This window comes from Canis lupus, chromosome 10 (genome assembly GCF_011100685.1).
Source record: "Canis lupus familiaris isolate Mischka breed German Shepherd chromosome 10, alternate assembly UU_Cfam_GSD_1.0, whole genome shotgun sequence".
In the NCBI taxonomy this organism is placed as follows: domain Eukaryota; kingdom Metazoa; phylum Chordata; class Mammalia; order Carnivora; family Canidae; genus Canis; species Canis lupus.
Genome location: NC_049231.1, coordinates 397,531 through 414,688, shown reverse-complemented (window position 1 = coordinate 414,688; position 17,158 = coordinate 397,531). Strand labels below are relative to the sequence as shown.

The window sequence follows — 17,158 nt, the reverse complement described above, 5'->3', positions numbered from 1 at the left end:
TCCTACTTGGTCATGGTGAATAATTTTCTTAATGTATTGTTGGATCCTATTGGCCAGTATCTTGTTGAGAATTTTTGCATCCATGTTCATCAGGGATATTGGTCTGCAATTCTCCTTTTTGGTGGGGTCTTTGTCTGGTTTTGGAATTAAGGTGATGCTGGCCTCATAGAACGAATTTGGAAGGACTCCATCTCTTTCTATCTTTCCAAACAGCTTTAGTAGGATAGGTATGGTTTCCTCTTTAAACGTTTGATAGAATTCCCCTGGGAAGCCATCTGGCCCTGGACTCTTGTGTCTTGGGAGGTTTTTGATGACTGCTTCAATTTCCTCCCTGGTTATTGGCCTGTTAAGGTTTTCTATTTCTTCCTGTTCCAGTTTTGGTAGTTTGTGGCTTTCCAGGAATGCGTCCATTTCTTCTAGATTGCCTACTTTATTGGCGTATAGCTGTTTATAATATGTTTTTATTATTTATTTATTTATTTATTTTTTAACGGTAGCACTAGGATTTATTAAATGGTCTTAGTAAAGGCGCTGGGGTTTGCCCATGGTGCTCTTGATGTACAAAGCCCGGACATTCTGCCAATTCTTCTTGAGCAAGACACCAAGAAATTGACTGCTAAGTGGATGTTGTACACAAGCTCATCGTCCGTCATCTTCACGTGGCCAACAGCCACTGCCAGACATAGCACCTTCTTCATCTGGAAATTGATGTGGACTTCACTTCATCCACTTTGGCCACCATGTTCTCATTGTGGGTCAGCAAGGAAGGGAACTTGCCAGCTTTATTCAGGCCTGGACCCAGGATTCGTGGAATCTGCTTGATCAGAGATTCTGAAGCCAAAAAGGCATCATACTTCTTGGCCAGCTTTTTGACTAGTTTATTCTTGTTGAGTTTCTTCAGCGCTTCAATGTCCATGTGGGGAATGTCCACTGCCTTGGCCTCATCACAGTGTTGCTGGTCCCCCAAACACACACAGAAAACTTGGGGCGGGGGGTGGACTTAAGCCTGACGGTGCCCGAGAAGCGTTTGTCCTTCTGAGGGTCATAGTTCTTCAGGCTGATCTGCAGCTCCACCGTCTCCAGAAACTTCCGGCGCTTACGCTGGTTCCCGTGCAGGACCTCCCGCACCGCCTCATACAGGGTGTCGCGGGAGACTTTGCTGCTCATGGTAGCTCGCGCCGCAGTAACCGGAAAAGCTGTTTATTTTTTTTTATTTTTATTTTTTTTTAATTTATTTTTTATTGGTGTTCAATTTACTAACATACAGAATAACCCCCAGTGCCCAGGAAAAGCTGTTTATAATATGTTTTTAAAATCGTTTGTATTTCCTTGGTGTTGGTAGTGATCTCTCCTTTCTCATTCATGATTTTATTAATTTGAGTCTTGTCTCTCTTCTTTTTAATAAGGCTGTCTAATGGTTTATCTATCTTATTAATTCTTTCAAAGAACCAACTCCTGGTTCTGTTGATCTGTTCCACAGTTCTTCTGGTCTCGATTTCGTTGAGTTCTGCTCGAATCTTTATTAACTCTCTTCTTCTCCTGGGTGTAGGATCTATTTGCTGTTTTTTCTCTAGCTCCTCTATGTGTAAGGTTAGCTTTTGTATTTGAGTTCTTTCCAGTTTTTGGATGGATGCTTGTATTGCGATGTATTTCCCCCTTAGGACTGCTTTTGCTGCATCCCAAAGATTTTGAACGGTTGTATCTTCATTCTCATTAGTTTCCATGAATCTTTTTAATTCTTCCTTAATTTCCTGGTTGACCCTTTCATCTTTTAGCAGGATGGTCCTTAACCTCCACATGTTTGAGGTCCTTCCAAACTTCTTGTGATTTAGTTCTAATTTCAAGGCATTATGGTCTGAGAATATGCAGGGGACAATCCCAATCTTTTGGTATCGGTTCAGACCCGATTTGTGACCCAGTATGTGGTCTATTCTGGAGAAAGTTCCATGTGCACTTGAGAAGAATGTGTATTCAGTTGAGTTTGGATGTAAAGTTCTGTAGATATCTGTGAAATCCATCTGGTCCAGCGTATCATTTAAAGCTCTCGTTTCTTTGGAGATGTTGTGCTTAGAAGACCTATCGAGTATAGAAAGAGCTAGATTGAAGTCACCAAGTATAAGTGTATTATTATCTAAGTATTTCTTCACTTTGGTTAATAATTGATTGATATATTTGGCAGCTCCCACATTCGGGGCATATATATTGAGGATTGTTAAGTCCTCTTGTTGGATAGATCCTTTAAGTATGAGATAGTGTCCCTCTTCATCTCTCACTACAGTCTTCGGGGTAAATTTTAGTTTATCTGATATAAGGATGGCTACCCCTGCTTTCTTTTGAGGACCATTGGAATGGTAAATGGCTCTCCAACCTTTTATTTTCAGGCTGTAGGTGTCCTTCTGTCTAAAATGAGTCTCTTGTAGACAGCAAATAGATGGGTCCTGCTTTTTTATCCAGTCTGAAACCCTGCACCTTTTGATGGGGTCATTAAGCCCGTTCACGTTCAGAGTTACTATTGAGAGATATGAGTTTAGTGTCATCATGATATCTATTCAGTCCTTGTTTTTGTGGACTGTTCCACTGAACTTCTTCTTAAAGGGGAATTTTAAGAGGCCCCCTTAAAATTTCTTGCAGAGCTGGTTTGGAGGTCACATATTCTTTCAGTTGCTGCCTGTCTTGGAAGCTCTTTATGTCTCCTTCCATTTTGAATGAGAGCCTTGCTGGATAAAGTATTCTTGGTTGCATGTTCTTCTCATTTAGGACCCTGAATATATCCTGCCAGCCCTTTCTGGCCTGCCAGGTCTCTGTGGAGAGGTCTGCTGTTACCCTAATATTCCTCCCCATAAAATTCAGGGATTTCTTGTCTGTTGCCGCTTTAAGGATCTTCTCTTTATCTTTGGAATTTGCAAGCTCAACTATTAGATGTCGAGGTGTTGAACGGTTTTTATTGATTTTAGGGGGGGATTTCTCTATTTCCTGGATCTGAATGCCTGTTTCCCTTCCCAGATTAGGATAGTTTTCAGCTAGAATTTGTTCAAATACACATTCTGGCCCTCTGTCCCTTTCGGCGCCCTCGGGAACACCAATTAAACATAGGTTTTTCTTCCTCAGGCTGTCGTTTATTTCCCTTAATCTATCTTCATGGTCTTTTAATTGTTTGTCTCTTTTTTCCTCAGTTTCCCTCTTTGCCATCAACTTGTCTTCTATGTCACTCACTCGTTCTTCCACCTCGTTAACCCTCGTCGTTAGGACTTCTAGTTTGGATTGCATCTCATTCAATTGATTTTTAATTTCTGCCTGATTAGCTCTAAATTCTGCAGTCATGAAGTATCTTGAGTCCTTTATGCTTTTTTCTAGAGCCACCAGTAGCTGTATAATAGTGCTTCTGAATTGGCTTTCTGACATTGAATTGTAATCCAGATTTTGTAACTCTGTGGGAGAGAGGACTGTTTCTGATTCTTTCTTTTGAGGTGAGGTTTTCCTTCTAGTCATTTTTCTCAGTGCAGAGTGGCCAAAAGCAAGTTGTATTGGGAAAAGGAGAAAAAGAGAGGAGAGAAAGAAGGAAAGAAAAGAGAAAGAGAAAAAAAAGGAAGAAAAAAAAGAAGAAAAAGAGAAAGAAAAAGAAAGAAAGGAAAAAAGGGGTGGGGGAAGGAAACAAATCAAAAAGCAAAGCAAAGCAAAGCAAAACAAAACAACAACAAAAAAAAAAAAAAAAAAAGAAAGAAAAAAAGAACCACAGGGGAGTATCTTCTGATTCTGTGTACTTTAAGTCCTTTGGCTTCCCCTGGAACTTGTCCGTCTAGCTTGTCTTCTGGGGGAGGGGCCTGTTGTGCTGATTTCCAGGTGTTAGCACTTGGGGGAGCTGCTGTGCCCCTGCCTGGTGCAGGGCTGGGGGGGGGGTTGTTTACCCCGTGAGGCCCCAGGAGGAACAGCCCTAGTGGCGGGGCCAGCTCTGGAAACCTGGATTCAGCCCCCGCAGTAACTCCGGAGCTCTCCGTCTGCAGGGCCTGGAGGCTCCGGGGCGGGGCCGCTGATCTGCTCAGCTCTGGGCAGGAGCGTCCTTGCTGTCCTGGGCCCTCCCGGCCTCTGCCTGTCCCGGGGGAGGCCGGATCCTGGGCTGTGTCCCGGCGCCATGTGCTCTGGGGCCTGCGCTGTTGGATTCGTGCTCCCGCCCCGCAGCCCCCTCCGCGGAGCCGCCCCCGAGCCCTCCGAGCTGCTCCTGGAACCGTGCAGCCCCCTCCGCACGGAGCCTCTTCCTCTGCCCGAGCCCCTCTGAGCTGCTCCTGGAACCGCGCAGCCCCCTCTGCACGGAGCCTCTTCCTCTGTCCGAGCCCCCCCAGCTGCTCCCGCCCCGCAGCCCCCTCCGCGGAGCCGCCCCCGAGCCCCCCCCCAGCTGCTCCCGCCCCGCAGCCCCCTCCGCGGAGCCGCCCCCGAGCCCCCCCCCAGCTGCTCCCGCCCCGCAGCCCCCTCCGCGGAGCCGCCCCCGAGCCCCCCGAGCTGCTCCGGGTCCCGCCGTGCGCGCTGCAGCCCTTAGGGAGCTCGGCGCACTGTCCCTGGGCGCAGGTGTCTGTTAGTGTCCCCGGGAGCCCGAGGGCATCCCCGCCCTCCTGGGTCCTGCTCCACCTCCCTGCGGGCCCCTTTCCTCCCGGGAAGGTTGGTGCAGTTCCTGCTTCTCCGGGACGGGGCTCTCCTGTCCTGGGGACACTCGCCCCGGCCTCAGCGGGGCCCCTCCCCCTTGGAGGCCTTTGGTTTCTTTATTTCTTTTTCCCCGTCTTCCTACCTTGATAGAAGCGCGAACTCTTCTCACTGTAGCATTCCAGCTGGTCTCTCTTTAATTCTCAGGCCGAATTCATAGATTTTCAGGATAATTTGAAGGTTTTCTAGGTAGTTTGGTGGAGACAGGTGATTTGGAGACCCTACTCTTCCGCCATCTTGCCCCTCCCCCGGGATGTCATTTTTGAGATTGGTTACAAAAGGGCTGACTTATGTCTTGCTCACTCTCTCTCACTCTCCTTTGCTCCCTTACTTGGAGGAAAGGCAGCTGTCATGGTGTGAGCTGTCTATGAAGAAGCCCATGTGGCAAGGAATTGATACTGCCAGCCAGTGAGCACCTAAGGCCTGCCAATAGCCCCGTGGGTGAGCTTGGGAGCATGCCTTCTCCCAGGGGAGCCTTCAGAGAAGGCAGCCCAGTGGACATCTACTTGCAGTCTTGTGAGCGGCACAGGCACCAGCTAATTCACACCTGGACTTTTGACTCAGAAACCATGAGATAATAAATATTTGTTGTTTCAAGTGACTCAGTTTTGAGATAATATACATGGAAGACTGTGGGGTGATGTGGTTTTTCTGAGAGAGCCAGGGGAGATTTCTCAGAAGAGGTGTGTCTGTGCTGGGTCTGGAAGGTAGACAGGATATGAACTTGAGGAGTAGGTAGAGAAAGAGTCTCAAGCAGGGGAACAGCTAACAGGAGTTTTCCAGGAATGTGAAATCTGGTTTGGTGGAAATCATCTCACCTATATATGTACCTGGATGAAAACATCCTACCTGAGGTAGGAGAGGCTCTTCTCTGTCAATGATACCTGTGTTCACAGGGCCTGTGGTGCCATGCTGCTTCACGTCTTGCCCTCAAGTGCTCTAACATGAGCTCACTGACATAGGAGACCCCACCTCAAGGGCATTGGGGAAATTCCTCCCTTGTCTCTGGCCATGCTATCCCCTCTCCTGTCAGTGGTACCTTTTATACCATCTCTGCTCTGTGTCAGTTTGCCGGCTTCCCTGCCATGGGATCCATGTAGTGGCTCAGACAGAGTTCTGCACTGAAGCAGGAACATCAAAGAGGCTAAGCTTCTTGGTTGGGGTAGTCCTATTTTGGTTCCCTGGGCTTATGGTTTGAGCTCTATTTATAGGATGCTGAACCGCCAGTATACTGATGTATCCCTTTGAGCCTTGCACACTGGACTTGGGAGAAATAGAGTTGACCCTTGAACAGGATGGGTTTGAGCTGCATGGGTTTTGTAGGGCTTTTTTGGTATAGTACTGTCTATAGATGTGTTTACTCTTCCTTATGATTTTCTTAATAACATTTCCTTTTCTGTAGCCTAGTTTATTGTGAGAATGCAGCATATAATATATAACATATCAAATAAGTATTAGTTGACTATGTTACTGGTAAGGCTTCTGGTCAACCGGGTTAAGTTTTTTGAGAGTCAAAAGTTATAAGTGAATTTTTGACTGTGTGTGGGGGGGTTTGGAGCTCCTAACCCCCGTGTTGTTCAAGGATCAACTGTATACTCCCAGGTTATTGCACCACAGAAGCACATCTAGTCCCTCAGGTCCCCAGTTGTGGTCCTCACACCACTGATGACTCCTTTCTTCCTTTAAACTCTGTTCTTTGATTTCAAGGCTCTGCAAAGGGACAGATGTCAATTCAAGAAGCTCCTGTTACTGGTGGGGCTTACTTTGGGGTTTTCATGGCTCTCTTCCTATGTTTATGATGGTCCCTGCACACAAACCTGCATGCACATGTGTGGAACACATACACACCCACACAGCACATATGTACACACACATGTGCATGTATGCAGGGTTGCATAGATAGGTAGGTTGAAAGAGGCTGAGAGAGGGCATTAGATGAGGAACCTGTCCTCAGCCCTAGCTCTGTACCTGGGTGACTGTGGAAAAATCATATCTATCTCTCTTCCATCTTTGTTTTCTTTTTTTGTGACATGATGGGACTAGGACAGATGTCTCCAAGGCATCTTCTTTCTGTGATCTAGGTGCAGACACATTACAAAGACCTATGGGGTAGGCATTGGGTTTGCCAGAGACTAGATTTGTAGTGTTCAGTTACACTGGCTTTGGGGGCAGATAGACTGTATTTGAGTTCTGGCTCTGCTGCTATCAGGCTGTGTGACCTCAGACAAGACACTTCATCTCTCTCACCCATTGAACTGTAGGGTGGGATTAATGGAACCTCATTGTGTCAGGATTAGGTGAGGTGGTTTATGCAATGATGCCATGACCTATAAATGACACATGTTATTACTGGTTTCAGCACTGCCCTTAATTCACTGAGTTATCTTGGGTAAACCAACTGAGCTTTCCTAGATCTGTTGGAGAAGGTCATTGAAAAGACGTGACCACCGGTTGACCCCTGACTGGACCCGGGTGATAACAGGCTCCTCGCCCCCTCCCCTGTGCTTGGAATGTGAGTTCCACTTGCCTTCCCTGCTGGCAGGGGGTGCTCCAAGGACATAGCCTTGAGATAGTGATATGGTGTTGAGAACATCTGCACGGTATGTGTGACCGAACCCATTTAAGTCCTCTGTCTAGACGTTTACAGTTTGCCAGGTGGGGTTGGGGCTTCACTTTCATTGCTGTTTCCCAAGATAAGCCTCATATGTAAGTTCCCTTTGCTTATTAAAACTGCCACCTGGAGTGGCCTCTTTCTTCTGGCTTTCCTTGTGCTCTGAGTATGGGCGCCGGTTTCAGATTTCACCTGAGAAGTTCCATAGCAGGTTACAAACTGAGAAGATCTCATTCCTTCCTCCGCATACTGAAGTTGGGAATGAGTAGAAGACCTTGGAGGACTTTTCCTTTTACCGCCCCCAACCCAGATCCCAGCGAGGACCAGAGGTGGAAAATGGCTATTCTGAGATTCACCACAAGGGGGCAAGGTGATCCCATTTTGAACCAACTCTGGTTGGTTTGGTGCTCTTTTTTTTTTTTTTTTTTGAAATCTTTTAATGGCAATAAAGTTTATTATTTTTTTATTATTATTATTTTTAATAAAAAATTTATTTTTTATTGGTGTTCAATTTACCAACATACAGAATAACACCCAGTGCTCATCCCGCCAAGTGGCCCCCTCAGCTCCCGTCACCCATTCACTCCCATCCCCCGCCCTCCTCCCCTTCCATCACTCCTAGTTCGTTTCCCAGAGTTAGGAGTCTGTATGTTCTGTCTCCCTTTCTGATATTTCCCACACATTTCTTCTCCCTTCCCTTCTATTCCCTTTCACTATTATTTATATTTCCCAAATGAATGAGAACATACCATGTTTGTCCTTCTCCGATTGACTTAATTCACTCAGCATAATACCTTCCAGTTCCATCCACGTTGAAGCAAATGGTGGGTATTTGTCGTTTCTAAAGGCTGAGGAATATTCCATTGTATACATAGACCACATCTTCTTTATCCATTCATCTTTCTTTTTTTTTTTTTTAAAGATTTTTTTCCAGAGTGGCTGCACCAGTTCACATTCCCACCAACAGTGTAAGAGGGTTCCCTTTTCTCCGCATCCTCTCCAACATTTGTGGTAAACCACAAATGGAAAACTGTGTCTGGAAAACTGTGTGGAGGTTCCCCAAAGAGTTAAAAATAGACCTGCCCTACGACCCAGCAATTGCACTGTTGGGGATTTACCCCAAAGATACAGATGCAATGAAACGCCGGGACACCTGCACCCCGATGTTTCTAGCAGCAATGGCCATGATAGCCAAACTGTGGAAGGAGCCTCGGTGTCCATCGAAAGATGAATGGATAAAGAAGATGTGGTTTATGTATACAATGGAATATTACTCAGCCATTAGAAACGACCAATACCCACCATTTGCTTCAACGTGGATGGAACTGGAGGGTATTATGCTGAGTGAAGTAAGTCAATCGGAGAAGGACAGTGTATGTTCTCATTCACTTGGGGAATATAAATAACAGTGAAAGGGAATATAAGGGAAGGGAGAAGAAAAAGACTCCTAACTCGGGGAAACGAACTAGGGGTGGTGGAAGGGGAGGAGGGTGGGGGGTGGGGGTGAATGGGTGACGGGCACTGAGGGGGGCACTTGACGGGATGAGCACTGGGTGTTATTCTGTATGTTGGTAAACTGAACACCAATAAAAAATTAATTTATTAAAAGAACTTTTTCCCCCATTCTCACTGGTGTGAGGTGGGATCTCATTGTGGTTTTGATTTGTATTTCCCAGATGGCAAGTGATGCAGAACATTTTCTCATGTGCATGTTGGCCATGTCTATGTCTTCCTCTGTGAGATTTCTGTTCATGTCTTTTTTTAAAAAGTTTGTATTTATTTATTTATTTATTTATTTATTTATTTATTTATTTATGAGAGAAAGACACACACACACAGAGGCAGAGACACAGGCAGAGGGAAAAGCAGGCTCCATTCAGGGAACCCAATGTGGGAGTCGATTCTTGGACCAGGGTCACACCCACACCTTGAGCTGAAGACAGACCCTCAACCACTGAGCCACCCAGGCATCCCTTATCAGTGATTTTTAAGAAATCAGTACTTAAAGATCTTGACCAGGAGGGATTTAGCCATTTTAAAGCCCAAAATCTAATATAAAAATTATGTTTACAGAAACAAGCTCAAGTTTCTTATAAAAATATGAATATTTTATTTGTTTTTGTTTTTGAAAAATATTTTATTTATTTATTTATTTGAGAGAAAGAGAATTATTTGGAAGTTTTATGGAAAGCTAGTATTTAAAATCTTCCATATTACCATATATTTTATTTTCTTTGTAATTATATAGTGAAAAGAGAGTACAATGAATTTTTTTCCATCAAGCCCCATCTTGATGTCTCCAATTCCCTTCAGTTTACTCTGGTGTGCCACTCAAATGTTAGCACTTTCTATGTGTGTCATGATGTGAGGAAGGTTGGAAGTACTGCACTGAGTCACTTCTTCCAGGAAGATATTCAGAAACACCCTCAAACTGTTATCATTTACCTTCCAGTACATGTTTATACATCTTTATGATTACTTTCATTATATTTTTCTGCTGATTTGTTTTCTTTCCACTCCATTCTCCTCATGACTAGGAGGTTAGGAGCCCCACGAGAGCAAGGTATTTTCTGAAGATCAGGAGTGCCATATAGCTGTGGACTCCTTGATTCTGACTGCTTGTCTGAGGATGTTCTCTGACCCCAAGTTCCCTTTAGGTGGGCTTTTATTTTTTTCTTTTTTATCTGGTTTTTCCAAACGAGACAATTTTATTCCTAGTACACCAGGGTTAAGGTTTTTCCTCTGATGCCACCAGCCTCCAAAGCAATTGCATCAGTCAAAATTCTTGCCAATGACAGAAGCTGCCTGGATGAAGAAACAGAAGAATAATTGATTAACAAAATATAGCGGGATGAGGACCATGCCAGAGGCTAAGCTTCTCAGAGTAACTTCCAAACATGACCATGTCAAACACTGGGGCTGCCACCAGGGACTAGATGCCACTTATATGCCAGAAACTTGCTGTTGCAGTCTTCTTTGCTGTCCCCTGGGAAACAGTGCTGCTCCTTCCTCTTGTGGGCACCAGCTACTTAGTCAGGCATGAGTGCATTTATTGGTGGAACTAGGTCACATGCTTGGAGGGCTGGGAAGAGTTCTTAGCTGCACATAGGGAAGCGGTTTCCCTGCCCACCAGCCTCCTCAATATGAGACTTCTCCCAACATTGAAAGAGGGTCAGAAGTGAGGTGGCAAAAATGAGTGTTAAATGTTTACTCTCTAGGTCCTCTCCAGGATGGCCTCAGGGGCTTCACTCAGTATTAGATGGTGAAGGAGGTATGAGATCAAGCTGGTGGTGCACTGGAAGGGGAACAGGGAATCCAGGGAGATATTCTTGTCCAGTTGGACATTGTATCACCCTTTATGGATGATGTCAGAAGTCAAAGGTGGGGGGCATGGAAGAATGTTTAAATATTTCTGTGGAATATTTCAAGGAAGAATAACTGTTTTCTAAAAGGCCCAGAGCACAAGACTGTAGTGTGTTTCTGGGAGAAAACTAGACCGAAGAGCCAGCAAACTCCTTCATGGGCTCTGGTAGGTCACTTAGTTCGTGTCAGTTTCATGGACATTTGCCTTCATGACTGACACAGACTTCTCACTACTGGTATAGACACAGCAATCACCTTGCTCAGGGATCCAGAACAATCTAGAAGATGCTCTTTCCCATAAATGTTCTTTGTGAGCAGCTTTCCCTTCAGTCTACCTTGTCCTCATAACTGTGCTCTGATAGTGAGCCAGGTGTGGGATAGAAGGTAGGATACAGATTTATCTTTGCTTTAATTCCAACACTTTCTGCCAGGAAGCCTTATTTCTTTGAGGTGCTACATGGTTTCTGTTCATCTGGCACCTGAAGGCTGAGAGGAGGAGTAGTCAGTAAGCGAACAGATATCTCCTGAGTGCCTCCATGGTGAGGAGACCTCCCTCTTCACCATGCGCTGCAGGGCCCTTGCCACCTCCTTGTTGCGAAGGGTGTAGATGATGGGGTTGAGCATGGGTGTGATGACTGTGTAGAAGAGGCTGAGGATGCGGTTCATGGTAACAGAGGAGCCAGTCCGGGGCTGGATGTAGGTGATGCTGGCTGTTCCAAAGAAGAGGAAGACCACAAGCAGGTGGGAGGAGCAAGTAGAGAAGACCTTGTGACGGCTCTGGGTGGAGGCCATTGCCAGGTTGGCACTCAGAATGCAGGCATAAGAGGCAATGATCAGAGAGAAGGGGACCATGATGAAGACCACGGTGGCTGTCATCACGGAGATTTCACTCTCGTGTTTCCCAGCACTTGCCAGCCTCAGTACTGGCAGGATGTCACAGAGGAAGTGCAGGATGATGGGGTGGCTGGGGAAGGGCAGAGTGAAGATGAGAGTGGAATGGGTGGTGGCTGTGACGATGCCCATGAGCCAGGAGACACCCACCATAGCCGTGCAGGCCCTCCAGCTCATGAGGGTGGCATAGTGCAGGGGCTGACAGATGGCTGCATAGTGGTCATAGGCCATGGCTGTGAGGAGGCAGCACTCTGAGATGCCCAGGACCATGAAGACGTACATCTGGGCCACACAGCTCTGGAAGGAGATGGCCCGGGGTATGGGGAGGCCAGGTCAACCAGGGTCCTGGGCACAATGTCCGTGGTGTACAGGAGCTCCACCACAGAGAGGTGGCGCAGGAGGAAGTACATGGGGGAATGCAGGGATGCTCGCCTGTGTGAGGAGGATGATGGCACAGTTACCCAGCAAGGTGACCCTAAACCAGAAGTACCATCCAGAACAGGGGGCCCTGCAGAGCCCTGAAGTCAGAAAATCCTAGGAGAGATTCAGGCAGAGTCTGATTTTCCTCAGCCATCAATTCAGGCTGGAACCTATGGCACAACCAAGGAAGAGACATGTATACAGAAAAGAGCAGCACTTCTGTAATTTAGTATTTTTCACTCAGTCTCCCCAGAATCAACTGAGACAGCATCTCCACTTTATGGATGAGGCCATTTGTCTTGGAGGTTAAATAATGTGCAAGCCTGGGGCTTGAGTCTAGGTTTCTTGACTCCAAATTTGCTGCATTTCCCACTATTCCTTACACTCTGAATCCTGCTGTACGGCCTAGTTCCCACAGGAAGAGACCCCGTCTCTGTACTTTGGGTCTTTCTTCAGAGTGGAGATGGAGTGGAGATGGAGATGGTCTTTCTTCAGAGTGGAGATGGAGTTATGTCCTAAGTTCCATTATATTTCCTGTACTGAAACTCTGGCCTGAGAGACAATGTAGCACCTGCATCATGGACTCAGCCAGGGACTGTCCTAGGCTGGCATCTGATAATCTCCGTGGTGGGCCATGCATTTAGAATGCCATGCAATGATGGGATTGTGGGAATACTGCCCAATTGTCTCATGCTTTGGGATTCTATCAAGCCATTTTCCACAGATTACAGATTCCCAACCTGTGCCCCATGAAGGGATTGGGCCCGGGGCTGGCCACACTGTATTTTGCTCCCTCTTATCTGGGTCCCTGTGCTGAGCTACACCAGCTACCCTGTTTTAGCATGCTCTGTTCTCCCGTACGTTTCCACAGTGTGTGCCCCTGCAGAGAATGTTTCTATGCATTCTATTAAAATCCCACTCATCCTTCAAGCTCAACTCAAATTCTACCTCCCCTGTGGCAGCTTCTCTGTTCCTCATGGTCAGAAATGATTGCCCATGGCATGTCAGGATATGTGTCTGTAGGGGTCATATATTTCAGCATGGCTCAAGGCTTATCAACAACATCTTAGAGGGGTGCTGGGCAGTGTCTGATGGCACATCTGTAGTGACAGGGAGTTCAGCACCTAAGAGGTAGCCCTATCTAGCTTTGGCTTTCTCTGCTTATAGGATGGGTCTTTCATTATATTTGTCTTGGCTAAATTCTTAGTGTTTTACAGAATGTCTCACTCCTCTTGTACCAGACAGCTCTCCACATGCTTGAGGAAAGCACCTTTATCTGTGTTCTCATGGGTCATTAGTTGTACCTGGGTCCCAGCACTTTTTAGTGGAGTCTCCATTGTAAGATCCTGCAGTACAGTTGGGGTGGTGGTGGCGGCCTGTCTATTTTAACAACTACTGGTGCTTTCCAGGTGCCCAGTCCCTGCCAGGCACCACGCCAAAGGGCTTAGCATTCCAAACATCATTGGATCTTCACAATCACACTGTGACACAGAAACCTTTACTTTCTCCATTTTACAGAAGAGCAAATGGAAGCCCAGACAGCATTAGTAACCTTCTTGAAGCCACATATCTAGCAACTGAGGGTGTTCAGGCTTAAATCCAGACCCACGTAACACCAGAGTCTGTGCTCTGAGAACTGAGTCTGTCAGTTCTCAACCATCTTAGAGGCAAATTTAATCACCCGGCCAACTAGCATGAGATTTGGCACCTGCTGAGTGCTCGGCTGAATATTGATTAGATGAATGAATGAATCTCACTTATAAAGATAGGGGAACTGGTGGACAGAAAGATAAAGTGATCCACCTAGGGTATCGCTGGGTGGCTCAGCGGTTTGGCACCTGCCTTCGGCCCGGGGCGTGGTCCTGGAATCCCAGGATGGATCCCATATCGGGCTCCCTGCACGGAGCCTGCTTCTCCCTCTGCCTGTGTCTCTGCCTCTGTCTCTGTCTCTCACAAATGAATAAATAAAATCTTAAAAAAGTGACCCACTTAAAGTTATGCAGCCAGTAAGACAGACAGGACACTGAGCCCGAGTCTTGTAGAAGTCTGGGTTCCCAGCATTTGCAGGGCTTTTATCACCCACACTCATCCCACACACGAGATTAGCCTGGCCATCTTCATTGTTAGGGAGGAGAGTCTCACACTTCCTTCCTATTGCTCATAGACCTAACCTTCCTCCCACCTCCACTTTGTCTGCTTAATTTTTTTTTTCTGTAGCTTACATTTAGAGATTACCATGTGCTGGGCATCATGCATGATCTTCGGTTCCTTCATAACAGCTCTTGTGCTAGTTGTAATTTGTTACTTCATCATTGCAGAGAAGGAACTGGAGCTCTGAGAGTTTAAGTTACCAATCTAGGATTACATGATTACTGAGTGGCAGAACCAGAATAGTAACTTAGAGCCTGAGGTTTAAACCATCATGCCTACTGTATCTCCAGGGAGGCCAACGGCCTTACTCTATACTCCTGGGAGATAAACTCCATCTAATGGGTTTGGACAGAAGGAGTATCTGAGTCCCTTGGTCCTCTTCTTTCCTATTCATAGCCCTTTAGGTGCTTGCACCACTGATGACCTACAGGATAGATCTTGTTATTTTCAAATTTAAAAAATGTTATTTTTGCAATTAACATATTTGGTGTAAAGTCATCCATGATTTTCCCACTTGAGTTCTTTTCTATCTTATATATTACCCTTAAGTCTTTGTCCCACCACAAACCCATTTTACATGTTTATAATCATAGTGTATATGCAGTTTGTCTTTTTCCTTTCCTTTTTTTAAAAAAATATTTTATTTATTTGAGTAATCTCCATACCCAGGGTAGGGCTCGAACTCATGACCCCGAGATTAAGAGTTGTGGGGGATCCCTGGGTGGCTCAGCAGTTTGGCGCCTGCCTTCTGCCCAGGGCGTGATCCATCCGGCTCCCTGCATGGAGCCTGCTTCTCCCTCTGCTTGTGTCTCTGCCTCTCTCTCTCTCTCTCTGTGTCTCTCATAAATAAATAAATAAATAAAACCTTAAAAATTTTTTTTTTATTTATGATAGTCACACAGAGAGAGAGAGAGGCAGAGACATAGGCAGAGGGAGACGCAGGCTCCATTCCCTGGGAGCCCGACATGGGATTCAATCCTGGGTCTCCAGGATCACGCCCTGGGCCAAAGGCAGGCACTAAACCACTGCGCCACCCAGGGTTCCCAATAAAATCTTTTAAAAAAAAGAGTTGTATTGCTCTTTTGACTGAGCCAGCCAGGTGCCCTTTTTTCCTTTTCTTTTTAATGTTTGCCTGAAGCATTTTGCTGTGAGATCACATAGGATTTTGAGTGATCTCATTCAAAGTTATTTTTTTTATTCAAAGTTCTTTAGTAGTCCATTGAATTTTTCCACTACCATTTAATGAACACTTCTCATATTCCAGCAACTTATCTCTTGTACATCCTGACATAGTTGGGACAATCTTCAGAGAGACACTGGCTCTGAGGCCACTCCTATCTTCCAAAATCTCCTACAGAGGAACAGAGAGGATAGAGAACCCTTTTTGGTCACAAAGAGGGGCTGAGGCTCTCTCTTTTCTTAAAAATTATTTTTTAATTGTGGTAAAAACACATAACATAAAATTTACCATCCTAACCACTTTCTCCTGTGTGGCTTAGTAGTGTTAAGTATATTCACATTGTGGTACAGCGAATCTCCAGAACTTTTTCATCTTGCGAAACTAAAACTCTATACCCATCAAACAACTTCCCATTTCCAGCCTCCCTATAACTCTTTTGAAAACCTAACCTCTCACCTCCAACCCCTTCAGTAAGTCTTAGTGACATAGGCAGGTGTATAAATCAATCAGGTAAGTGGCATGTGGATTGAGTAACAGATAGATTGTGGATAACTGGTTAGATGGACAGAAGAACGAAGGGACAGAGGTGTGGCTAGATGACTGCATGACAGGTCAGCCTAGAGAGCCCTGAGTATAGGAGGTGAGGCTCTCAAAATGGGACAGGAATTGATAGCAGCTCTTTAGGGATAGATCTGCCATCTTGGGGACAAGTAAGCTGGGATTCTGGAGGCCATTGCAGGATGTGGGAAATAGAGGGAGGACCACCTTTATTAAGTCAGGGAGGTCTTGAGGAGCACAGCCAGACAACTTATCTTCGTTATTTCAGACTTTTTTTTGCCTGAAACATTAATAATGGGCACTGCACGTGTGTGTGTGTGTGTGTGTGTGTGTGTGAGTGTGAGTGTGTGTGTGTGTGTATTGGGGAGGATATGGGGCAGCAAAGGAGAATGTGAGCAGCTCCATCTATGGGCTCTGAGATAGGGACCACGAACAGGAACCTAAGAATGTCCTAAGTTTTCATCAGGCATTGACCACAGGCAGTAGGGAGACTATGAGTGCCCTCTTGATGTACTTACACTTGCCCTGCACATGCTGGCTGCCCACTGCCTCACGTCCACCTCTTCAGCATACACACCTCATCATGCATTCAAAGGTTTCCTTGGTCTGAGTATGTACACTTGCCTTGCTGTATTACATATGCCTTCATCTGGGAGAAATTGTCCAGGCCCCCAGCTCCTTCTTGTCCCTTCTCCCCAGCCAGCCTGGTGGCACCTGGATCACATATCTGCAAATGCAATGGTAAAGTTTTGGGAAACTTCAGCTGAATTCTTTTCTCTTGTGACCAGGGATAGGTATTGGCTCCCAGGCCACAGAGAGAGTTTCTAAGGCCTTCTATTCCTTTTCCCTTCCTACCCTTACCAAGGTTTAGCCTTGTCAGGGAAGGGCCAACCTGGCCAAGATCGTGTGGGGCACTTACCTGGGGGAGATGGAAAAGGCCACCTAGCCAAGGTAGGGGCTGATGGGTGTGAGCTCTGCTCTTCCTCCCCTCTTGGAAGTCTCAACCTCTCTGGTGCCCACAGTTATTCTCTAGCTGCTGTTGTGTCTTCACTCCCTTGGGACCTGGGAGGACTTAACTCTTGGTGTTTCCCTAGATGACTCTGAGCTGAAGGAGTGTCATGGGCCAGGTGATTCTGCCTAGGTCCCCAGTATCTACTATTTCCTCTCATCTTTCCTTAAAAATATTTTATTTATTTATTTGACAGAGGGAAAGAGCAAGTGAGCACAAGCAGGGGGAGTGGCAGAGGGAGAAGGAGAAGTGAAAATCTAGGCTGAGCAGGGAGCCCAATGTA

At 46.0% G+C, this 17,158-nt stretch overlaps 2 pseudogenes; both read right to left on the bottom strand.

Moving 5' to 3' along the window:
- Positions 1–519: 519 nt before the first annotated feature.
- Positions 520–16,762, bottom strand: LOC100682740 (annotated as a pseudogene).
- OR10P24P (olfactory receptor family 10 subfamily P member 24, pseudogene) lies at positions 11,201–12,131 on the bottom strand (annotated as a pseudogene).
- Positions 16,763–17,158: the final 396 nt, after the last annotated feature.